Consider the following 25,568-nt stretch of genomic DNA (forward strand, 5'->3'; position numbering starts at 1 on the left):
GATATATATATATATATATATATATATATATATATATATATATATATATATATATATATATATATATATATATATATATATATATATATATATATATATATATATATATATATATATATATATATATATATATATATATATATATTTTAGAATTTAGAAATTTGTACGAAGGCGCTCCATAGTAAATTTTCGGAAATTTAAGGTCAGTAAAGCACAATTTTTATTATAGAACTACCAATACTGCTCCGATGTTTATCAAAATTTTACAGTATAATTCTATTAAAGGGTGGTACGGTCAAAATTAGGTCACACAATTTGTTTCATAAGGGGCCATCCATTAATTACGTAAGGGTTTATGGGGGGAGGGGGGTTACAGAAATCTTACGCGCCATATAAAAATATTTGGGCTTTCATACAAAAAATCTTACAAGGGGGGGTGGGGTTGTCAAAAAATCGTGAAAATTGCCTTACGTAATAAATGGACAGCCCCTAACTTGAGACTGCGTACACCAAAACAGCTGATTTTTGGACCAGTAATGGTACATTATATGTAGCTTATACCATAAAATTTTCATCTATATCGGTTTAGTATTTGCGGAGATATTGTGAATCCTGAAAACTGCAATTTTAAAATTTTGAACAAAGAGGATTAAAAAATAAGAACACATTTTTACTCTTTTATTTATAGAGCCAGAAATACTGAACCAATTTCAATGAAAATTTTTCTGTATGTTAAGTAAGCATATCAAAAAGATTTCATTCAAATTGATCCAGCCGTTACAAAGTTATATTTGTTTAGGCGGTCAAATTTTGCCAAATTTTGTCAAGTCAAGCCAAATGTTGGTCACACAATTTTTTTCAAAACTTTAGACTGCGTACACCAAAATAGCTGATTTTCGGATCAGTAATGGTACATTATATGTAGCTTGTACCATAAAATTTTCATCAAAATCGGTCTAGTATTTCCGGAGATATTGTTGAACCCTGAGATCTGCTGTTTTAAAATTTTGTGCAAAGAGGATTCACAAATAAGAACACATTTTTACTGTTTAATTCATAGAGCCAGAGATACTTAATCGATTTCAATGAACATTTTTCTGTATTGAAGTATGCATATCAATATCAAAATGTTGTGTAAAAATTTCATTCAATTTGATCCAGCCGTTACAAAGTTATATTTGCTTAAGTGGCACCCGGTCTGTTTTTTCATATTCTAACTGCTACAACTATGAAAAATGGCTCAAAATTTTACTAAGAACATATTTTCATAATAGAATTATACTGTAAAATTTTGATAAACATCGGAGCAGTATTGGTAGTTCTAAATATAATCAAAATTGTGCTTTACTGACCTTAAATTTCCGAAAATTTACTATGGAGCGCCTTTGTACAAAATTTTAAAAAGGTAGTTCGATGGTTTTATAAATATATCAACCAATACTTAATCGATTTTGATAAAAATTTTATGGTATATGCTACATATGATGTAGCATTACTGGTCCAAATATCAGCTGTTTTGATGTACGCAGTCTAAAGTTATGAATAAATGTGTGACCTAATTTTGATCATCTCTCTCTCTTCTTGGCGTAACGTCCTCATTGGGACAAAGCCTGCTTCTCAGCTTAGTGTACGATGAGCACTTCCACAGTTATTAACTGAGAGCTTCCTCTGCCAATGACCATTTTGCATGCGTATATCGTGTGGCAGGCACGAAGATACTCTATGCCCAAGGAGGTCAAGGAAATGTCCTTTACGAAAAGATCCTGGACCGACCGAACCCGTCACCCTCAGCATGGTCATGCTGAATACCCGTGCGTTTACCGCCTCGGCTATATGGGCCATTAAGGGCCCTTATTTTGATCATATCACCTTTTAATACGAAGTCGAACAAGAATTATTCCCGAGTATAGCTACAATTTCCACCAAACCAACTAAGCAGTATACAAGCTGTGTAACTCATATTTCTTCAAATGTATTAAAAACGCAAATGTAATTTTGTACTTAGATAACATAATTACAAATATTCTCTAAATCTTATTCAGCTGAAAAACGAGAACCGACAATGATTATCGATGATTAGGGCGATGCAAATATTATTTTTCTTTTATGTCCGAGACCTCTCATCGGGTACGAGGGGAGGGACAAAAATAAATAAGGAACAAACGAAAAAAAGACTATTGAAAATTTTAAAATTATACCAACTATTGAAAAAATACTTTTCAACTATTAAAAAAAGTTGCTTTTAAACATTTTTTCTATTGAAAATAGAGTCATGAGCCGCCATGTTTTTTTTCGCCCCTTCAATATTTTGGGATTTTTGAAGGGGGGGGTGACATAAAACAAATTAAAAGTAGTAGTAAAAGTAGCCGCGAAAGTAGATTTTATTTTGATTCGTATAATATGTCTAAACATTTCAGATAAGTACCCAACTTTGCCTAACAATGGTGGAGGACCATTTGGGCCCTGGACCGATTCTGACCACTTTGAGCTGTAAGTCAGCCAATATTGTAGCAATTTACTTGGAGTTTTGCACATCTCACTGCGTAAAAAAATCAAGTCATTTGTACAGATGTTTCTTTTTCAATGAGTATTCAAGATTTGGAGCAACTTGCTAGTGGAATCTAAGTAGAATATAGTGGGAATTTGAAGTTAAAGTTCTAATGGAGTTTGATGGAGATAAATACTTGGAAAGATATCTTGGGTATCTAAACTCTATAGATAGTAGAGTAAACATAGATCCGCGGACACCGCTGACTAAAATGTTTCAAGCGTGTAAGTAGTAATTTTCAAGAGTGCGACGGTTGAATATGACGTCATGCGCTCCATTGATGTTGTCCAAATCGTGACGTCATGCTCGTTTGGATACAGATTTTGACAGTTCGTTTGGATACAACGGATTCATCAACACGGATCTATGTTTAATCTACTATCTATACTAAACTCTAACAATATCTTAAATACAAAAAAAATAAAATAAAAACTTTTGGATTCATTTCTCGTGCAACAAGCTGATGATTATTACTTCTCTACTTCCCACGATTGCTCTAGAGCACCATCGACTCTCGACGACCTCCAGACAAGCGGAATTAGATAAATATGATGCAATACTTTTTAGAATATGATTGTAATCTCATTAGGTAAAGCCAAATCCTAACTACTTGTTTCAAAAGTGTAACTGCTGATAAACAATCAAGTACTATTGATTTACAACTATTTTTCGTTGATTTTGAAAAATTTGGCCAATTTGCTATAACTTTTGTTCAAACACTTTTTTCGGAAACTCTTTCTTGGCATAGGAATAGCCGTTCAAAGTCATGGGAAGGATTGGGTTAAGATAAGTTTAAAAAGACAGAGGAAAATCTAAATAAATTTAAACATTAATTATAAAAATTTTGTTGAATCTTCAACGATTGAGGTAAGTTAATAAAAAATAAAAAAAAACTAGTATTGATTTGTGAAGATCAAATTGATAAAGAAGTCAAAATTATGGCCTCGCCGATTCACGCCAACGCCGCCGAAAGTGCTCTCGGCGCCACCACCGACAGATTTCAAATCGGCGCACACCTCTACTGTAAGATGCTCTAATATCGATTGTTTATCAGAAACATGAAGCATATGATGTGGAAACTGTAGGGTCCTCTTCCGGAATCAACTCTCGCAACGGCAAGCTCCAGCTCTCCAGTTCAGAAGCTTTCTCCGCTCGTTCGGATTCACCAGACTTCCCACAGGTTCGCTGTCCGTCGTTCGCCGACGCTCCACTTTTCGCAACTGTCACTCTACACGCTCATTCGTAACTACTCAATTCGCACCATCTACACACTCAATGTAAACATAGAGAGTGCATGCCAGTACAAACCCTACAGAAACATCTCAAGCTAAAAAAGCTTGAAATCTACAACCTTCAAAGAAATGATAGATGATTGAATTTATCAGAAAATACCCTGTAAAACTCACAGAGAATGCTTACGAAATATATGCGGTAATCATTTAAGCATCCGAATCAGCCTAGATAGCTGTGTAGTGTCGGTAGCGGTTGTCTCAATGGACTACCCGCTTGGCGCACATCCACAGTTGATCAGCAGGAGTAAATCCATTTTATTTTGTATGGCGAAAAGCATCTAAACTTGAATTACTTAAAATAGAAAGCTCTTCTTACAAAAATATTTGGTAGGCATAATAGTGGTTGCCATGGTGCACAACCACTACCAAATATTTTTTCGAATAATGCATTCCCCTTCGAGAAATGTGCCTTTAGATGCTATTCGCCATACAATATTTTTGCGATTTACTTTTAGCGGTTTTTCGCGCATAGAAGCTAGCGCCACATTGGTCGATGCGGAGAGTAGGAAAACAGCCGATGCAGGTAATTAATTGGCTAAGAATAACACTACGGACCACCTGTTCCAGGGGTAAAAGTCCACTAAACAGGGAACCCCAATCCAAGGTGTCAGGCGACCCGTGCTGATGGATGAAAGGTTGAGGGGGTTTAAAATATGCTCGATCTTTAACGGAGCCCGTAACGTAGGTAGATCGCCTTTATGTGTTGCGTTACGGTTCTAGATCTACTAAACCGAACCCTAGTGACATCCGGTTTGTCAAGTTGGGGTAACGTGTTTTGGTAATATAGATTCATGGTACAAAGTCCTTGTTACTGGTGACAGTTTCTAAAATTGCATATATTCTGCCTTGCTGATAGTTAAAGAATCGGACTTTGCCCACCCGAGACTACACTTGATGTCAGGAAAACAAACATGCTTTACGTATCTAACTGCGTACTAACCTATCAAGGACTGTTAAGTTCTGGTAATTCAAGGACTCACGTGCATTCTTATTGTAGAACACATTCTCTTATTTGACAGAGTTTTGCAACTATCCTAAAGTCCCGGGTTTTTCTTTGTTGTCCTGGGACTAAACTAGAAGCAAGACATGGATGGGGCTAGAGTTCCGATGCATGGATAAATATCAGTACCACCGTTTTGTTTTTCTCAGAATTCAAATAGATTGTGTTTGATTAGGGGCGCTCTTTCGCTGGGATTTAAATCTCTATGAAAACGGGACCTTTTTATCTCAATCTATTTCTTGCACCTCTGGGATAACAAAACAGGAACTGTGTAGAAATCGATGCTTCATTGCCTCTCAATGACAATGGAGTAGTACGACATGCACTAAATACTAAGGATACGGGTAATGCCACAAAAGATCTAAATACTGGTCGCAGTGGCTCACCCAAACAGAAAAAAAAGCATTCGCAAACTCGATCCGCAATCTGCAAATTCTAAAAATATAAATACAATCATCTCTAGATATTACGTCAACAATTCTACCAGATAAAACTGGACTCAAGATTCTTCATGTTAAGCGGTTGATGTGCATGCCCTTCTCACCGAGGATCTGGGATCAAAAAAAATCCCAAAAAATTTAAAAAGTGTGTTCTACCTTCAGGTCATTTGATTCCGGACTAGCCTAGGGTTATAGCTTTATGAATCATACATGTATAATTTGGCCAGAAAATTCTACGGGATTTCTTATTAACGGAAGGAATAAGAGCTTAACCGTGCACGGAAAAATATTATAACCCAAAGAATAAGTTTTAAAAACTCAAATTTGGCTAAAATGCTTAAAGATTTAACTCGAAGTTGGGTTGTTTTCTCCCTCGTCCCACCGCAATGTTGTCGAAAACAAAGAGAGAAGCACCGACGCATCCGCTGCTCTTCCGTGGAAGAAGCCAAATTTGGATTGAATTTGCGTCATTTGAGGCCTCCGTTGGGTGAAAATAACTTACCATTGGGTTAATTTTTTTGCCGCTCTCAAACGAGAGCTACTCACTCACCACTTTCGCTGTTTAACGCAAATTTGAGTAATTCCACGGAAGACCGGGATTGCGTCAAAACAACTTAAATTTGGGTTGATTTGTAGTTCCGTGTGAATAGCGTTTCGTCATACACAGGCCCGGATCAAGGTTTGCCCGAGGCCCGAGCGGATGCGAAGGTCCCTTGGTGATGAGCAAACAAAAATTTCATTGTTTTCAAACAGTATTTGAGCAATATGAAACATAAAGTTGATGTGTAATAATCAAAAAAGGTCTTTGTAGGGGGGGCCTAAAATGTGGGGGCCCGGAGCCCGAATAACCCCGGCCACCCCCATCCCACCCGTACATCCAGCCCTGGTCATACAGATGTAATGGCAAAACCCTTTCAAGAGTTCCACTAAAAATTAACCCTCTAATACCCAATCCCGCCTTTAGACGGGGTATAGATTGATCATTTTTGTAATTTTTGTTTCGTGGAAAATCAAAATTTTTATATTTTTGGCTGATATTTAGGACTGTTTTGTATATCTCAAAATAGTTTTTGGTGTATTATAAAGCGTATTTACATTTTTTGAAAATCACTGAAAAATTGATGTTTTAGTCACTTTTTAGAAGTCATTGTTTATTTTGTATTGAATCGCTACAATTAACATATTTTAAATTTTTCCCAAATCATTCTATCCTTGTTTAATAGTTTAAGGGAATCGAATACACTCTTAAATTATTTTCCTTGAAATTACACGGAAAATAAAATTTTCTGTGTAAAAATTAAAAAAAAAATATATTTCAACAATAATCATGAAATCTCAAAATGTTTTCATCTCAAAAAATCCGTTCCCCAAATTGGCTTCCAGGAAAAATATAAAAGTGTGAGGATGTTCAAAAATAAAAATTAGAAAAATCAAAAACTGAAATTCACGAAATCGAGAATTAAAAAGAATCATCTTCCAAAACATGTTTAAATCGATTTTAGATGACGAAAAATGATATTAAGATCAAAATCAAAAATTTGGGCATTAGAGGGTTAAACTCTTTCAAAAAAGGCATTTACACAATGAACTTGTTTTCGAAATTTATTAGACATTCCGCGGAATTCCGTTTAATTTCGTCAAAATATACTTTTTGAAGGCGAAATTTTTAGAATTTGACGAAACGAAACGAAATTCAAAATCATAAATTTCGCCTGGTTGAATTCCGTAGAATTCCGCGGAATTTCGTTTCGAGGTGCATTTGGCGAAACTTTTCGGTATACCGCATACCCTTAACTAGTACTATAGTCGAAGCTAGAAGCGCATCAATACCAAAGTGTGAAGTCAAATTCGACTCAGTTATTATTGACGACGATCTGAAACTTCTGATCTGTCTTTAAAACGTGAGAAGAAGACACTTTCAACGAACTCGAGATCCTGCTTTGAAAGTAATCTGGCAGGATCTCCAGAAGGAAATAAAAAACGTTTCATCGAATTGAGAAACAATAATTTTTCAAATAAAGTTTCTCAATTAAACCCCTAAGCCTCTAAGCCGTTTTGGAAATTGACAAAAAAATTGAAAAACCCTCAGAAGCCTATTCCTGCGCTGAAAGAGGATAACAAAATATTATTAACTAATTCTGAAAAAGCACAAAAACTTGCCAAATAGTTTGAAAGTGCGCATAATTTTAGTATAGGTCTCACTAGTCTAATAGAACATCAGGTTGCCCGCGAATTCGAAAACATTCTCAATCATGAGAACATTTTCGACAATTCATTGGGCACTGATTTGGACGAAGTGAGATCTATTATAAAGAAGTTTAAGAATATGAAAGCTCCGGGTGATGACGGAATTTTCTATATTCTTATAAAAAAAAAACTTCCAGAAAGTTGCTTATCATTTTTAGTTAATATATTTAACAAATGTTTTCAGTTAGCATATGGAAAATGGAAAAATGCTAAAATTGTTCCAATTTTGAAGCCTTGAAGCTTCTAATTATCGTCCAATTAGCTTACTGTCATCTATCATTAAACTCTTTGAAAAGCGTATTTTAATTTGAATGATGATTCATATTGATGAATCCATTTTTGTCAATGAGCAGTTCGGATTCCGACATGGATATTTGACTACTCATAAACTTATACGGGTAACGAATCTCATTCGTTCCAATGAATCTGAAGGTTACTCCACTGGCGTAGCACTTCTTGACATAGAAAAAGTATTCGGTAGTGTTTGGCACGAAAGCTTGATCGTAAAATTCAAACATTTTAATCTTCCACTATTTATTATTAAAATTATTCAAAACTATTTATCAGATCGAACACTTCAGGTAAACTATCAAAATTCCAAGTCAGATAGATTACCTGTAAGAGCTGGTGTTCCACAAGGCAGCATACTGGGACTAATCTTATACAATATTTTTACCTCCGACTTACCTGATTTGTCACAGGGATGTCAAAAATCGTTATTTGCAGATGACACAGGTATCTCAGCCAAGGGGCTAAATTTGCGTGTCATTTGTAGTAGATTGCAAAAAAGTGTAGTAGATTGCAAAGTAGATATTTTTTCTTCTTATTTACAAAAATGGAAGAATTCTCCAAATGCTTCCAAAACTCAACTTATCATATTCCCACATAAGCCAAGAGCTCTTTATTTGAAACCCTCAAGTAGACATGTTGTCACTATTAGGGGAACTCCAATAAATTGGTCGGAAAAAGTTAAGAATCTAGTGCTCTTACAAGATAAAAACTTAACTTTTAAAAACCACATAGAAAATATTCAAACTTCAATAAATACATTAAGTGTTTATACCCACTTATTAATAAAAAATCAAAACTTTGTCCCAAAAACAAATTTTTGATTTATAAACAAATTTTCAGACCGACCATGTTGTACGCTGTCCCAATATGGTCAAGCTGTTGCAATACCAGAAAGAAGCAACTTCTTCAGAGGATTCAAAATAAAATTTTGAAAATGATTGCCTCTCTGGTATAGCACTAATGAGTTGCATCAAATTTATAATATTGAAACATTGGAACAGATGTCAACTAAAATCATTGCAAACTTTCGTCAAAAATCGTTGCAGTCTTCTATTGCTACGATTAGTTCTTTGTATAATTAGTTTAAGTTAGGTTAGGGTTAGGATAAGTTAAAAAAAATGTATTTCTGGCACGCAGGTGAAAAGTTAAGCCTGCAAAAAATCTTAACTGCTACAGCAAATGAAATGTAATATGTCATTAATTAGTATTGATAATAGCTTAAATTTATTTTTTGTAATTGCGTTGCGAATTCCCCTACTTTTCACTCGCGGAAACAATGTTAAAACGGCCTACCTTTCTTCACTTAAGCAAAGGTGCCGAAAAGTAGTACTTTTCGGCACTCTTTAGAGTGCTGAAAAGTAGTACTTTTCGGCACTTTTGCCAGCACACACTTTTTGTTAAGTATCGCTACTTCCGTAGATACAGTTGCTGCTTCTACATGCACTGAGCAGTTCGAATCCGAATCAGGACGACTCACATTCTGATTTGAACTGCCAATCAGGCGTAGAAACAGAAGCTGAACCTACTTTTGAAAACTAGCCTACTTTTGAACCTAGCTTGAAAACTTGCGACAGTTAGCCTACCATAGCCTACCTGATCAAAGAAAATACTATGCACTACGTCCTGTCGCGCATAAAGGCTCGCACGTGGCTGCTGCTGATACACGTTTGTGTGGCTAGAGAGATTATACTATACGGGTATTTTTGCAATTACAAAAAACTTTGTATGCAACGCGTTGCAAAACTCGATTTTTTCAGCACTCGTCGTATTTATCCAACTCGGCAAGCCTCGTACAACTCGTGCTGAAAAAATCATCATTTTGCAACTTGTTGCATAAATAACTATTACAAAATTAGGATGATAGTGTGTTATAATACACAGAACACCTAGATTAAGTTGAAGAATGTAAAAATTGATTGAGATACTAATAAAGATTATTAAAAAAAAATAAGTTCGCACCTTGATTCATTGAAAGTGACAAAGAGCAATCAGCCATCCACTATATATGGAAAACCGACGAAAATACTGTGGCATAAGAAAAGTATGGCTGATCATAGAAGAAAAACATAGAAGAGAATAATTTCGAAACTACTAATGGATGAAATTTATTGTGTAAACGTTAGTATATGCCATGTTAAACAAAAGTGTGCTTAAAGACAATTATTTCGTTGTTCCTTAGGCAAATCTTGAAAAAAAGATTGAATTTTGAAAAGATTTCTTTATAATTTGTAAACATATAAGTTTTGAAATGGATTTCATAAATAATATGATAATTCTATAGCTAAAACATATGTCTAGAAACAAACATTCAAACAGTTTTGGAATCGATGAAAAAAACAATTGCCATCTTATATTATGCTGAAGTTCACGAGCAGTGGTGGGTATAATCAGGGTGAATATGTAGAATTTGCTGTCGTGAGTTGAATAGTTAAATTCTTTTGACAGGTACATGAAACATATTGCAATGATTTATTTTGTAAATGAGAATTGGAATCCTTCTCATTCAAAAGCATTTGCCAGTCAAATATGAAACAATGTCATTAATTAATTAAAAGTCGTCGTAAACGTTTGAGAGATTACAATGGAAAGTTGGAAAAAAATTGTGTTGTCACCAAAATATTTTCGACAAACCTTACGAAATTTCTAGCTTTCTAAAACATACAAATTCACTGTAATTGGTCAATAGTTTGGCGGAATACAAGACTTCAAAATACACAATTATTTCAGTATTTTTTTTCGAAATTATTTCACAAATCATTCCTTTTTCATTGAATTAATTAAGAGAAAAAAACGAAACAATAATGCGTGCAGAAGTTAAATCATTTTTTTTTTTATGAAAACCGTCAAAGATACAAACCAATATTACAGTAGATGACAATACAGTTACTTTTGTATATCACTTTCAATTTAAACAAGAATCAGTAGATTGTATTCTGCTGCTTCAATGCACTACACTTTCAATGATCTATTAAAAGAAATAATAACAGTTTCAACAAAAAGGACGATCGGAAATGCTGCAGTAGTCCTGTTTACTAGCCAAATAAAAAAGGAATGTGAATGAAAGTTTGACATGAGATAATGCCCTAGGGATATTGAACTTTATCATCATCAATGTTGTTGTTTCGAGAAATGGCTCATATAAAATACTTTGCACTAACCGAGAATACAAATAAAATTTGAAAACATAAGTATTTGAAGACCAACTTATTATGATCTCGTGAAACCTATTAACTAGCATGGTGAAATTTGCACTAAATTTTAGGCAATAGCCAATTGTGTATGTTTGTGTCTCAATGAGTCTGATACACATTTAATAGCCAGGTTTGATACGCAATAAAATGAAAATTGTTGTCTATGCTGATTCCAAACGGAAATTGAAATAGCTTCTCCGTTTTGATATTCAGAAGATACAGCGTAAGCTTCAACTATCACTTTCTCCTCAATTTCTATTAAGATACTCACAAACCATTTTTATTTTTGTAATTCTAAGATGGAACGACATTTTTTTCCTGTTCGGGTGAGCCACTGCGACCAGTATTTAGATCTTTTGTGGCATTGCCTGAATCCTTAGTATTTAGTGCATGTCGTACTACTCCATTGTCATTGAGAGGCAATGAAGCATCAATTTCTGTACAGTTCCTGTTTTGTTATCCCAGAGGTGCAAGAAATCGATTGCGATGAAAAGGTTCCGTTATCATAGAGATTTAAATCCCAGTGAAAGAGCGCCCCTAACCAAACACAGTCTATTTGAATTCTGAGAAAAACAAAACGGTGGTACTGATATTTATCCATGCATCGGAATTCTAGCCCCATCCATGTCTTGCTTCTAGTTTAGTCCCAGGACAACAAAGAAAACCCCGGGACTTTAGGCTAGTAGCAAAACTCTGTCAAATTAGAGAATGTGTTCTACAATAAGAATGCACGTGAGTCTTTGGATTACCAGATCTTAACAGTCCTTGATAGGTTAGTACGCAATTAGACACGTAAAGCATGTTTGTTTTCATAACATCAAGTGTAGTCTCGGGTGGGCAAAGTCCGATTCTTTAAATATCAGCAAGGCAGAATACATGCAATTTAAGAAACTGTCACCAGTAACAAGGACTTTGTGCCATGAATCCTTATTACCAAAACACATTATCCCAACTTGACAAACCGGATGTCACTAGAGTTCGGTTTGGTAGATCTTGAACCGTAACGCAACACATAAAGGCGATCTACCTACGTTACGGGCTCCGTTAAAGATCGAGCATATTTTAAACCCCCTCAACCATTCATCCATCAACACGGGTCGCCTGACACCTTGGATTGGGGTTCTCTGTTTAGTGGACTTTTACCTCCGGAACAGGTGGTCCGTAGTGTTATTCTTAACCAATTGAGACAACCGCTACCGACACTACACGTATACTCAAGTTGTTCGCATTTTCGTCATCTAGAAACCTCTTTTTCAAATTTATGGGATATTTTTTGAATGCCACACATAACGATGATTCCATTGGAGCTCCTCGTACAAAAAATATTCTAGTTTTACCTAAAATAACACAATTGTTTACCAAAATATAGAGAACAACACTAAAACGGACTTGCAGCGGTTCTCAGGATCGTTCAAAAAAGGTTATCGATATTAGCACCACTTTTTTCTTCCTAAATCATTGAAATAATCACAATTGTTCGCGAAAAAATCATTTAGTATAGATCTATTGTCGAATTATTTTTAAAACGTTTTTTATGATTACGATATGATTTAGTGCAAAAATATCGCACGCACCCTGTATTATATTAAAGGTTTCAATCTATATTTTGTACAAAAATGCAGACATCAAGCAAATACTTTATTTTAGTCTATAAAGTAACACTACTACTGGCCAAAATAGAAGCACAATGTTAGTTTTGGCCATATTCTCAACTTTGGTTTCTTTTTTTAAGAGCTTGTTTCTTAATGATTTTTTTTTCTATCATTTTTCGATCAAATTTGAAGGTTTTAACAGCTGTAGTCATATTATAAAAATTAAAATCTATCATTAATAAAATCTATGTCGATGATATTGCCATGGGCTGGCCAAAACTGCAGCTTCTACCATATACGACGTAAAAGTACTGAACATAATATCTAAAGTTTGCTCGTGATAATCATCATATCATATTGAGCTGTTTTGTAAGTGTAGTGTCTAGGACGGCTGTTAGGATAAGAATGACATGTATTTTCATAACATCAATGATATGCTAACTGAATCCTACTTTCTCTCCCTTCTTTTTATTATATACATATAATTTACAATAACATTTTGTATATAGCATTACTAGTCGAACTTACTTATCGCTGTTACTGTATTTAATATTTTCATCTTGGTTCTATTCTTTGAATTGGTTTCACGCGGATTTTAAATTCTTACCTTGATTTTATTCTAGTACCAAATTGTTACAAAAATAACAATATTTCTACTCAAAATAACATCGTGAAAATTCTGTTTTAAAAAGCATACAAATCTTCTTCTTCTTCTTTTATGACAGCATGGCGTTCCTGGGATCACAACTCCAGGAATATCGTTTCTCATACAACCAGTAGTATTTGTCTTCCTCGATTCTTCGAATTTTACAGCTATTCAATCTCAATCTTGTGACTTGTTGTGGAGTTTTGTCACCGACGAACCAACGTGACAGTGGTGTTTCAAAACTGTCCTTCCTCAATTTAATGGTCGACCAGCAAAGCGAGCGAACCCTTCTGTCGAAACAGCATATATGCGAACCCCATCCTATATGAACACACGGGGGTTTGGAATCAAGCTAGCAAACCAACACGAACCGTTATAGAGGTGGCGGTAGTGTTCGGCTATTTTTAATCATGGCGTCGTGGACAACAAATTTGAATTTGTTTGTTCTAGCTGTCACATCGGTTCGTCGGTGGTTTTGTTCCTTTTCTCAATTTTCATCAGCTATGAATGTGGAAAAATCATTAGGGGGATTCACTTAACAGCGTAAACTGCTTATTAAAGTTTATTCCGATTAAACGTCGCGATCACCAAGGCAAACTTTGATTATTTCATTCGCAATTTCATGAAACATTTCAAATAATCAGAAAATCATGGCTTACGCAGCAATTTAAACTGTTTAGTGAGTCCCCTTATTGTGTAATCGGATATTTTCCGAAACACATGCATGTTTATCGTAATTGTAATTATTTCAGCTTGTACTTATTTCGGCAGAACTAAAAGTCTACCTACCTTGATACCTTGTTGGCTACAAAGTAACTTTACTCCAATGCCGAGCGTATAGTAGAGCTCCATCTTCGTCGGTCTTGGGCGATGTTCCTCCAGTTTCCCCGAACGTGTAGGGATCGTAGATCTTCTTCAACCGCGTGCAGCCAGCGAGTTCGCGGCCGCCCACGAAGTCGCCTACCTCTACCGGGTTCTCTGCTGAATATTGTTTTCGCTATTCTTTCTTCCGACATTCGCACTACGTGTCCAGCCCACTGAAGTCTGCCGTATTTTATACGTTTCACAATATTCGCATCTTCGTACACTTGGTACAACTCGTGATTCATGCGTCTGCGCCACACTCCATTTTCCCACCGAGAATAATTGTCCGCAGCACTTTGCGCTCAAAAACTCCAAAAGCTTTTCGGTCTACCTCCTTTAACGTCCACGCTTCGTGACCGTAGAGGGCAAACCGGAAGAATCAGCGTCTTATACAGAGCGAATTTTGTTTGCGTTTGCAAGTTACGGGACCTAAGCTGGCTACGCAATCCGTAAAAGGCCCTATTCGCAGATGCAATACGCCTTTTCACTTCACGGGAAACGTCATTGTCACATGTCACAAGTGTTCCAAGATAAACAAATTCTTCAACAACTTCAAACACTTCCCCATCAATCACTACCTCAGCACTAACACCACTAGGCCTGCTTCTGTCTCTACCCGTTATCATGTACTTCGTCTTGGTAGAGTTAATCGTCAAGCCTATCCTCGCTGTCTCTCTCTTCAGAGGAGCATAAGCTTCCTCCACTGCCCTACGATCGATGCCGATGAGATCAATATCGTCCGCAAAATCGAGGAGCATGTGCGACCGTGTGATGATAGAGCCATTCCTCTGCACGCCTGACCTCCTAATCGCTCCTTCGAGTGCAATGTTGAACAATAAATTTGAAAGAGCATCCCCCTGCTTCAATCCATCCAAGGTCACAAACGACGTAGACACTTCGTCCGCGATCCGAATACTTGATTTTGATCCATCCAGCGTTGCGCGTATCAGCCTAATAAGTTTCGCCGGAAAACAATGTTCTGACATTATCTGCCAAAGCTCATTTCTTTTCACTGAATCGTACACTGCTTTAAAATCAATGAACAGATGGTGAGTCTGCATGTTATATTCCCGAAATTTATCTAGGATCATCCGCAGGGTAAACATTTGGTCCGTCGTTGATCGGCCCTCACGAAAACCAGCCTGGTATTCGCCGACGAAGGACTCCTCAAGAGGTCGCAGTCTATTGAACAGGACACGCGACAGTATCTTATACGCCGAATTTAAAAGGGTAATCCCTCTGTAATTGGCACACTCCAGTCTGTGCCCTTTCTTGTAGATTGGGCATATGAGGCCATCCAACCTTTTTCAATTCTTCATCCTCCCAAATCTTTATAATAATCTGATGGATTGATTGATGTAGCTGCTCGCTTCCGTGCTTAAGAAGTTCGACCGGGATCTCGTCCTTCCCAGCAGCCTTGCTGTTTTTCAGCTCCTTAAGGGCCTTTTTAACCTCATCCAGTGTTGGTGGTTCCACTGCTTGACTGTCATCCATTATGTTAATCCTGTTCCTGGGTGCTCCTTCGCTGCTACCATTCAACAAATCTTCGAAGTGCTCCTTCCACCTGGCTGCCACCATTGTTTTGTCTGTCAGCAAATTTCCTTCCCGGTCATTGCACATGGCGGGCACTGGCGCAGTCTTGTGCCGCGCGCCATTGACAGTTGCATAAAATCTCCGCATATCGTTCCTGTCCATTAGACATCTTCATAAAAATTGAAATTTCTCGAATTCAGCCAGTCACCCCCACATCTTAATTCTAATGCTAAAACAAATTTCTGGTCAAATTTTCAGCTAAATTGGTGAAGATTTCGAGGTGCCTATATTGTCAAGTCAAGTCAAAAATGTGTTTTTTGGTCATTTTTTACCTTCAAAAAATGCCCATGAAGGCTAGAAGCCATATAAAATATCACGGCCGCCAGTAAATGAAAGTTTTTTCTATTCCTTACAACTTTTGTGAACATAATGTGCTGATCGGAGAATGTTTTGATCATATTTATTCGATTTTCAGTCATGCAAGTACCCTAAAAAGTTACATTTTTCAACAGTTTTTGTTCTACGAAATTCAAACACACAACTTTTCTAACAAGTACCAAATCATTAAATGATTGCCCACATTTTTCTGAACAATATTGCCATACATCATTTTCTTATCCGATCTACGAAAAAAATCAGATGGTAAGGCTATGGACTGGCAAACCATAGGTTCAGAGTTTGAGTATGCATTGGCATACGTGGGACCGCGCATAACTTGCGAACGGAAGGTCCAATTTTGGTCGTCTAAGTTTTGAACTGTCAGTTTTCACCCAAGGAAGGTTTATGAGGCAAAAAAAATGGAAATATTGAGAGTTTTGAAAATCGATCTTCCATACATTCTGTGACCGGGGACTTGGTCTTGGATAGAAACTTGAAACGTCAAAAACGCAGTAGCACAGACAAACAGACGTAACACTTGCGAAATTTCCATCGACCACGCTTTTAACTATCATTTTAAATTTTCATAGTTGTGGCTTTCACAACCAGAGGCGCGCGCATCGTTTTTCTATGCGTTTGACGTTTCACACTAGCGCCTTCTGTTGACGATATTGCACAACACAGTGATTCGTGCAACTTTTCCACCAGGTGATGGTAGTGTGAACTGGGCGATGGATTTCCATGTAAATCGTTCAAGGTGTTACGTCTGTTTGTCTGTGGCAGTAGGCAAGACAAAGTTTGCCGGGTACAGCTAGTTTTTCATAAAATTTGAATGCATTTTTTTTTTCCAGAGTTGATGTACACGTGCTGTAGTCCCATGTACTGGAGCCACATTGCAGGCAAGCTCCCAGGAGCACAGTACATGTTGAGACTGAAAGTTGTGTGCCTCATTTTTCTCAAGATGTATCTCATGAGCTCCGTCTCATGCGCCGATTAAATTAGACATGTGAAAGTTGGTTTACCTACAATTAAATACGGTAACCTAACGACGGAAAATTTTATAATTCTAATGAGCGGATGTGATCCGCTACCCAGCTACCCAGTAAGGAATTACGGATTGAGAAATAAAATAGTTAACGTGTTCGATTTTCAACTACGCAAACATAAAAGTTCTGTCGGAGTGATGCGTACATGCATGCGTTTTCCCTACACCAGCCATCGATTGAAAAAGATTACAAGGCCAGGTAAATTGAAATAATGAATTGATTCGTTTTTTTTTTGCATTTTAAGTGCAGGTTGATATTTTCAGCATGATGATAAAAAACACGATAAAAATAACGATACTCGAACTCTGAACCTTTGGTTTGCCAGTACATAGCCTTACCATCTGAGCCCATCCTCACATTCTACTGTGACACATTATACGTCACTTTTGTTAAAGAAATGTTTGCTTGTGCCTACCTGTCACTTGAATCAATGATGAATCATCGCAATCATCAAGAAAAAGCAAAGCTACTATGTTTGATTATTCTGTCTGCCAACAGTTGCGTCAACCCCAGATATCAAAAAACTCAGGAAAGCTTCTACTTATCGATTTTTGTGATTTTTTTCGTGGATCGGATAAGAAAATGATGTATGGCAATATTGTTCAGAAAAATGTGGGCAATCATTTAATGATTTGGTACTTGTTAGAAAAGTTGTGTGTTTGAATTTCGTAGAACAAAAACTGCTGAAAAATGTAACTTTTTAGGGTACTTGCATGACTGAAAATCGAATGAATATGATAAAAACATTCTCCGATCAGCACATAATGTTCACAAAAGTTGTAAGGAATAGAAAAAACTTTCATTTACTGGCGGCCGCGATATTTTATATGGCTTCTAGCCTTCATGGGCATTTTTTGAAGGTAGAAAATGACCAAAAAACACATTTTTGACTTGAGGCACCTCGAAATCTTCACCAATTTAGCTGAAAATTTGACCAGAAGTTTGTTTTAGCATTAGAATTCAGATGTGGGGGTGACTGGTTGAATTCCAGAAATTTCATTTTTTTATGAAGAGGTCTACTGTCCATACTTTCCTGCGCTTCGGCAATAACACTCTCTTCGTGTTGCCGTTTTTTTTCTGCGGTGGATTCGTTTCTCTTCTGCTCTTGTAACCCTGTACCGCTCTCTGTTCTGCCGGGTACCGGCCACTAGCATTCGACTTCTGGTGGCATTCTTTTCGTTCGTCGCTCGTTGGCAGTCCTCGTCAAACCAACCATTACGTTGGCGTCGCTGAGCGGTACCAATCACCTCTTGCGCTGTTGTTGTCACTGCTTCGTGGATACTTCCCCAAAAGCTGTTGACATCTCCAGATCCGATGGTCTCTCCTATCCTCTCGTCTAGCTTCTGATGGTACTGTGCAGCAACCCCTTCGGCTGACAAGCGCTGGATATTGAAACGCATCGTCCTGTTGTTTCTTGAACTCGTGACGCTGGATAATCGCGCCCGAATTTTAGCGGCTACAAGATAATGATCCGAGTCGATGTTCGGGCCTATGTAGGACCTCACATCTATGACGTCCGAGAAATGTCGCCCGTCGACCAGCACGGGGTCTATCTGGAAGCAAGTGTCACCACTCGGGTGTCGCCACGTGTGTTTTCGGATATTCTTACGTGCGAAGTCGGTACTGCTGATTGCCATCCCTCTAGCAGCAGCGAATGTCACAAGGCGCAGACCATTATCGTTGGTAACAGAATGAAGGCTTTCCGTTCCAATGACAGGCCGAAAGAAACTTTCTCTGCCGATCTGCGCATTTGCATCTCCGATGACTATTTTGACATCTTGTTTTGGGCACTCTCCGTAGGCCTTATCAAGGCTCTCATAGAACTCATCCTTCATGTCATCGGGTTTGTCGTTTGTTGGCGCATAGATGCTGATCAGGCTATAGTTGAAGAACTTGCCCTTCATCCTCAACACACAAATTCGGTCGCTTATCGGCTTCCACCGAATAACTCGCTTCATCTGCTTCCCGATCACTATAAAGCCAACTCCGCGTTCTGCCTTATCGCCGCCGCTGTAGTAGATGTGGTACTTGAATGAAGTGTTGGCGATGGGATCCACCGCTCGGAATTCGCGTTCTCCAGTTTTGGGCCAGCGTATCTCCTGGATAGCAGCCACATTAACGCCGACATTCTGCAGTTCACGAGCCAGGAGCCCAACACGTGCGGGTTCATTCAAAGTTCTCACGTTCCAAGATCCGACTTTCCAATCGTTGTCCTTTATTTGTTGCCGGGTCTGTTGCCGTTGAATCAATCCGTTTACTCTACTATTGCTTTTCTGGGTGTTTGAAGGCTTTCAGCAGGCTACCTTACCGGGGCCGCGCTGCCTACATTGCGTTGAAGGGGCTGCCTTCTTAGGTATAGCTGACGCAATACAGCATTTCATACTCAGCCGCTGGATGCCAGAACAGACGCTGTTTAAGCCGCACCTCCTTGGTGAACAGACGCTCGGGACGTACCTCCTCAATCTAGCTGAAGTCAGAAGGACAACAGTGCCCAGGCTGCACTACTAGCTAAGCACACAACTCTTAGCTGGCGGTCTTTGTCATCGTTTGACCCGTGGAAGCATGAGGTAGGAACTTGTGAGGACCAGAGCTATGTTGGACGCTCTCCTTATCGACTCACCGTTTTGCAGCCTAAACTAACTAAAAGTCTATGGTATTCTTATTCTTGATCTCATAATATTTGTAGTGTACCGGGTTTAAAAAATAATATCAAAGAAACCAAACATAATCGCCGACCGACTTATAACCTAATTACGTATAAAGATAAAAAATCCTAATGTATGTTTAATTTTTTGACAAACAGACAAAACAAATGTACTTCGGTTTATTGCTTAACTCTTCAGTTTCGTACCTATGAAGTTGATATCGATCGTTCCATCAATGTTAACTTCTTTTTCCGATCAGCCTAGATAGCTGTGTAGAACATGCTCCCGAAAATTTGGATTTTCAGAAAACTACGGTGATCAGACCGGTCCAACCAAATAACGACGATAATGAGTTAAATGAGCTAACAATTTCTAAAATCAGTGGAAAATTGACGGACATATGATCATCTCAGTTTCGTGGGTACCCAGGTACCCTGCCGGCATTCCACGTAATAAAAAAATCAGAAATCCCTCCCTCTGTCCCACCTCACTTGGAAATTCGGTCAACCACATTAATAGATCATATATTCACGAGTTCTGAGATCTAGCAGAGTTTCAACTTCCTACTCTCAATAATCATTTAAATATCGAGATTTGAAATCGAAAAAGATACCCGGGTACCCTGCTGGCCTACATGGGTTAAAATGACTGCACATAAACTCATTTTCAAATCACATATATTTGTAGATATCGTCGGTTTCCTGCAATAGGGGCACAACTCAAAAAATGTGAATTTTCAGAATAAGCGTTTGAAAATTGGCAATCTTGAAGCACCTCCTGCAAATTCACTTATTTCTCTCATCTTTTGACAAAAGTAAACAAATTTTGATTATTGTATCATCGAAAGGGGCTGAAGGACTATCTGTTTCATGAATTTTTGATTACTATTGTTCAACGACTATTGAAAAAGTTGGCTGATTTTGAGTTGTGCCCTTACTGCGGAAAATTGATGAAAATGCCCAAATCTCGCGTTTCACAACGAATTTTGGAACGGGTCTTTGTGAGATGAAATTTTACATAGTTTTTCATCATTTCCCATCAAAATCTCAAAAATGACAAATTTTGAGTTGTGCCCCTATTGCAGGAAACCGACGATATGTGCTCTCTAGAATAAATTATGAAGCGAGAGCGCCTTTCTCATCATCAAACCACACAATTGAGCTAGTACTTGATGAATTTGATATACAAAACATAAATCATTCTAATATGAACGGGGTTCGCAAAATCGCTTACATTCTAGGGATGTACATACCTATGCACATGATACTTCAAGTGGCTCGGTCATTCAAAGATCGATATAGGCATCAAATCACGCACGCTTTTTGTTGCAAAACGTGGCGTGAAACCATGAACGATCGACTTTTGTGTAGGTTCAATGAATTATCGTGTCAAATTTAGCTACGTTCTACCGAAGTTACCGCTTTTTGTATATATACCGAAATTTTATAATCATATTTGCTTCGATTTCCAATGTTTATTTATTCTTCTGGAAAAAGAAAATCCGAGCAAAATCTTACTCACTCTCAATGCTCTCCTTATTTTTGCATACATGCTCACTCCAGGCAGTCAGCCGTTGAATCCAACCAATCCAAATAAAATAATAATGAGTTCTCTCTTGTTGTTTAAGTTCTCCGCTAAGAAAGACGATTACCATTGTGGATATACATGTAAAGCTAGTATTTTCTATATGTATTTTCAGCCAGGAAAACTCGGAGTTTCTACAACTTTATCAAAATCAGCTGCATCAGTCTTCAGTGAACGTTGGATACAGTAACATAGTTTACGGTAGTAACACTAGTGCCCAACAAGGTACAGCAAAATGTGGCTCAGCGACAACAACACTAGCAGGTACGTGTACCCTAATCGGCAAGCTTCTCCTATTAATTTAATATTCATCGTTGTTCGTTCACCCAGCGATTGGTGTTCATTTATTCATATGTTATTTGCTCAATTAGGTTGGGTTAGCTGTGGCGTTTAAAAATATCCCATTTTTGCACTATCCAGCTTAGTCGAGATTAACTACAATCTATACTTTCACCTTGAAATGTCGAAAATTTTAACATTTCGGCACGTATAATGAGAGCGTTGTACTGAACTATTCAAAGCAAATCAACATTAACAAATACAATAAATTGCAAATCATCCATTGAAGAGATAATGCTGAATTATAAAGATTATGAGATCAAGTGATGTGACGTAAGAATTCGCGCGAATCAAAGCCGGAGACTTCATTTCTGTTCGATTTGGAGTGAACTTTACACGTGTTTGAATAAATTATGCGAAAAAAAAGGGAATACACTCTATATTCGATTGAACGGATTTTTGGGCATCACAAACCCTCTTAAGAAAACCGATAACATTCATTATTCCTGCAGGACGAACTAAAAGTTTTTGCACATGGTTCAACTTTTGGAAAGTACATTCCAAACCATATTTGTGTATACCGTCGTGAAGTGCTCTGTTCGAACCGTAAAAATGCTTTTGTCTTGGCGTTTGCATCACGACTGTGTTTCGGCTTTTGGAAGTCTGGAAGGGCAGGCAAACGGGTTTTGCCTTTACTATTTGGCGATTTTGGTTGAACGTTTAAACAAAATCTTAACATTTCTAAAGGCGAAACCAGTTTGACTGACATCTTAAGACTGACAAGGCTAAATGCAATTTACATCGTCAAATCCACATAAAGTAATATTTCCACTTATGCTTTGATTAGCCAAATGGTTGTATACTCAACAAACTTTAAGTAATATAATCCTCTAGTTTAGTAGGAAAGTTTCTTTGAACCAATCAAGGATAAAGGATAATCTAAGGATAAAGAATCTTCAGTTCATTGGACGCAATGAATTAAATCCTTAACAGTGGGGACAAAAAACGATCAAGAATGGGTCTAACGTATTTGTAAATAAAAGCGATGTCTTTTTTTTGGGTTTTATTCCACTCATTCGTAAATCATAGAGCGATGTGGTTTGAGTTTAGTGTTTTAATTATTACCCCAAATATTAATTTCATTATCACTCTCTGTTAGTTGACCAGCTGAAGTACAGCAGCTAGGGTTTGCGCAGAATAAAAAACTTAGTGTGGCTTGTTAAATGCCACAGTGCCATAACCCATCAATTCCTAATCAAAAAATAAAAAAGGATCATTGTAGTGGGATTTAGATAGACCGTAGCTTCACATTCATTTTAAACACGTTAATTGAAGTGACGATTTCTTCGCTTGAGGCTATGAAAATTAACGCTAAAGCATGCACTCTTAAGAATCGGTACGCTTTCAATCAGCTGCATATCAAAATTGATTTGACATAGAAAAAATGTTGTAGTAGGCATTACATTAAAAAAAATGCATTTTTTTCTGCTAGATTAGTATGATTGATCTGAAAATGTGTCTGCACAAACAAAAAATTGAAAATCTTCAAAACAACCGTGTTGTTTCTGTGACTAATTTTGGGAACCGTCAATTTGAACTTGGCAATATTAAAATATTTTGTTCATTTTTTGCCTTTCTCGTACACCAAGGTGTACCGAAAGGCTATATGTTCACTCCAAAAACGAAAATTTGATAGAGCCTCCGGAGGGGTCAAGTGTTATATACCAATCGACTCAGCTCGACGAGTTGAAATGATGTCTGTATGTGTGTATGTGTGTGTGTGTATGTATGTATGTGCGTATGTGTGTGTGTGTGTGTGTGTGTGTGTGTGTGTGTGTACAAAAAGGTCACCTAACTTTTAGATAGTAAACATCAACCGATTTTAACGACCGATGGTTCATTCGACGCGGAATCTGGTCCCATTGTTTCCTATTGAAAATGGTTCGGATCGGTCCAGCCGTTCCGGAGTTATGGTCATCTAGGTGTTCCGGATAGGTACCCCAGGGAGGGGCCAGATATGAAAATGCAACAAACCCATGCATGTGACCCATCAAACCACGGCATTTTCGATTATCTGATGAACGGGAAGTAGGAAAATAGTCTCAAACTATATCTGAACCGGTAGTGTTCCGGAACCGGTTTCGGGTGTCCTGCCGGAAGTGGCCAAATATAAAACTGAACATAACCCATTCATACGACACATCAAAGAGCGGCTTTTTCGATAACCAGTTGAATGGTAAGCAGGAAAGTAGTTTCAGACCTCATTTGAACCGGTAGTGTTCCGGAACCGGTTCCGGGTGTCCTGCTGGAAGCGGCCAAATATAAAACTGAACATATTCCATGCATGCGACACATCCAAGAGCGGCTATTTCGATAACCAGATGAACGGTAAGCAGGAAAATAGTTTCATACCGTATCTGAGCCGGTTGTGTTCCGGAACCGGTTTCAGGTGTCCCGCCGGAAGTGGCCAATTAAAAAAGTGAACCAAACCCATGCATGCGACACATCAAAGAGCGGCTTTTTCGATAACCAGATGAATGGTTAGCAGGAAAGTAGTTTCAGACAATATTTGAACCGGTAGTGTTCCAGAACCGGTTCCGGGTGTCCTGTCGGAAGTGGCCAATAAAAAAAATGAACCAAAACCATGCATGCGACGCATCAAAGGCGGCTTTTCGATAACCTGATGAACGGTAAGCAGGAAAATAGTATTATACCGTATCTGAACCGGTTGTGTTCCGAAATCGGTTCGAGGTGTCCCACCGGAAGTGGTAAATTAAAACAGTGAACCACACCAAATAGCGGCTTTATCGATAACCATATGAACGGTTGTTGTTGTTGTTGTTATTTATTTATTTTCGTGAGTCTTTAACCTATAGTCATTCGACTCACGTTCTATGTAAGATTACATTTCAGACTTAAATTATTTTATTATTTAGTGGTAATGAAATTCTTAATGGTCTTCACACGTCCAGTGTGGCTATGGATTGGGCCGCTCTGATGCCCTTCTTCATCCACCGTTTCCGCATCGTCTTGTGTATCATCTTCGCCACCAGTATTAGGATGATGATGGTCTGCAACACCAGTATGATGTGCAGCAGCGTTTGTTGTTCCTGATGCTCAGTGGAGTGGACGTCCTGGGTCTGGATCACCGTCACTAGTTGATTTCCGTGTGTATGGGCGGTGTTTTCCTGTGCTTCACAGGATCATTTCTGTAGGCAAGTTTTCACCACATATGAACGGTAAGCAGGAAAATAGTTTCAGACCATATCTGAACCGCTTATATATTAAACTGACGAAGTTGAAGGGGTAAATACAACTGAATGCGTCTGACGATGACCGAAGAATAGTAGGTCGAAACGCGTAACGCTTAACAAGCTGTTTCCGATATTTGTCACCGATAATTACCAATCAATCTTCAAATAACATATCTGAACCAGTTGTGTTCCGGAACCGGTTCCAGGTGTCCCGCCGGAAGTGGCCAGTTAAAAAAGTGAACCACACCCATGCATATGAAACATCAAATAATCAAAACTAGTAGTATCCTGGAATCGGTTCCGGGTCTCCTTCCCGAAGTGGTCAAATATAGAAGGGAACCGAACCCCATGCATGTGACACATCAAATCGCGACTTTTTCGATAACCTGATGAACGGTTTACGGTGCCCCACCAGAAGTGAACAAATATAAAAGTGGAACAAACCCATGCTTGCGGTACATCAAATCGCTTTTTTGTCAGTAACCTGATGCACGGATAGTAAGAATATATACAGATTCCACATAAGTTACTATCGGTAGTGTTACTAGTTCCGGGTAACCTGATGAACAGTAAGCATTAACATAAGCTCAGACCACATTCAATACTACTGGTAGTGTTCCGGAATCGTTTCCGGGTGTACCCTCAAAATTGGCCAAGCATAAAGTATACCAAACTCATACATGGGACACATCAAATCGTGACATTTCGATAATCGAATGAACGGTTAGCAAGAAAATT

The 25,568-nt window shown here is 37.9% G+C and overlaps 2 long non-coding RNA genes across 3 annotated transcripts in view; one reads left to right on the plus strand and one right to left on the minus strand.

Moving 5' to 3' along the window:
• The window catches only part of LOC134288062 (uncharacterized), a 56,851-nt gene that overhangs the window by 16,140 nt on the left and 15,143 nt on the right, over positions 1 to 25,568 (plus strand). For both annotated transcript variants that reach the window (XR_009997735.1, XR_009997736.1), the window contains exon 3: positions 21,413 to 21,561. This is a non-coding gene — a long non-coding RNA (uncharacterized LOC134288062). The remainder of the gene's footprint in view (positions 1 to 21,412; positions 21,562 to 25,568) is intronic.
• Positions 5,755 to 13,764, minus strand: LOC134288061 (uncharacterized). The gene is made up of 3 exons (XR_009997734.1): positions 9,184 to 13,764; positions 6,840 to 9,111; positions 5,755 to 6,219 (listed from the first exon to the last, which is right to left on the minus strand). It is a non-coding gene; the product is annotated as an uncharacterized LOC134288061 (long non-coding RNA).

Source organism: Aedes albopictus, chromosome 2 (genome assembly GCF_035046485.1).
Source record: "Aedes albopictus strain Foshan chromosome 2, AalbF5, whole genome shotgun sequence".
NCBI lineage: Eukaryota > Metazoa > Arthropoda > Insecta > Diptera > Culicidae > Aedes > Aedes albopictus.